Genomic DNA, 1,477 nt, shown 5'->3' with positions numbered 1-1,477 from the left:
CGATTTTTGACCTGGATTTTTTTGTGCAGCCTTCACATAATATTACCAAGGTTCCCTCAAAATTTCACGAAAAATGCACGAGCCAATTCTGAGATATGAAAATTTGGCTCCTCCGTTGCAACGCTCCGAGCCATCGTTGCAACGGCGGGTGCCTCCGTGGGGGGCGGGGGAGCCCGGCGGCACACCACAACCACAACGTGCTTGCTAGTGTGCCTAGGGGATGGCAAGGCAACGTGCATCTTGCTGGCATTGCGCCCAGCAAGCCTTTGGGCAACTCGAGTTTCAGCATCACGACACCCCTCCCCCCTATAATAGGCTGCCGAGCCATTACCAAAGTGCCACGGGTAGACGTCCTTTTCCGTGAGGAGACATACTAAAGGAAAGTGCTCTAGAGGTCGAATTTTGACGCCGTTTTTTGCAACAACCTCTAGAAAAATAAGATCTTTCCATCCTCCAAATTTGGTGAATTTACACCGTGCCGATTTTTTTTGACGATTTTTTTACCGCCCGGAATGCCGGAAATTCAAAAAAAATGAAAAACGGAGCACACCTGCGATTTTTGACCTGGATTTTTTTGTGCAGCCTTCACATAATATTACCAAGGTTCCCTCAAAATTTCACGAAAAATGCACGAGCCAATTCTGAGATATGAAAATTTGGCTCCTCCGTTGCAACGCTCCGAGCCATCGTTGCAACGGCGGGTGCCTCCGTGGGGGGCGGGGGAGCCCGGCGGCACACCACAACCACAACGTGCTTGCTAGTGTGCCTAGGGGATGGCAAGGCAACGTGCATCTTGCTGGCATTGCGCCCAGCAAGCCTTTGGGCAACTCGAGTTTCAGCATCACGACACCCCTCCCCCCTATAATAGGCTGCCGAGCCATTACCAAAGTGCCACGGGTAGACGTCCTTTTCCGTGAGGAGACATACTCAAGGAAAGTGCTCTAGAGGTCGAATTTTGACGCCGTTTTTTGCAACAACCTCTAGAAAAATAAGATCTTTCCATCCCCCAAATTTGGTGAATTTACACCGTGCCGATTTTTTTTGCCGATTTTTTTACCGCCCGGAAAGCCGGAAATTCAAAAAAAATGAAAAACGGAGCAAACGTGGGATTTTTGACCTGGATTTTTTTGTGCAGCCTTCACATAATATTACCAAGGTTCCCTCAAAATTTTAGAAAAAATGCACGAGCCAATTATGAGATATGAAAATTTGGCTCCTCCGTTGCAACGCTCCGAGCCATCGTTGCAACGGCGGGTGCCTCCGTTGCAACGAAACCAGCCAACGATGCACCTAACCCAGCATCCGTTGCAACGCACCTTGCCTCCGTTGCAACGCGCCCAGCCAACGTTGCACCGTCCCCTGCCTCCGTTGCAACGCGCCCAGCCAACGTTGCAACGCGCCCTGCCTCCGTTGCAACGCTCCCAGCCAACGTTGCAACGCGCCCTGCCTCCGTTGCAACGCGCCCTGCCTCCGTTGC

The sequence above is a fragment of the Arachis ipaensis genome, chromosome B7, assembly GCF_059453495.1.
Source record: "Arachis ipaensis isolate K30076 ecotype BB chromosome B7, ASM5945349v1, whole genome shotgun sequence".
NCBI classification, from domain to species: domain Eukaryota; kingdom Viridiplantae; phylum Streptophyta; class Magnoliopsida; order Fabales; family Fabaceae; genus Arachis; species Arachis ipaensis.
This window is presented reverse-complemented; position numbering follows the sequence as displayed.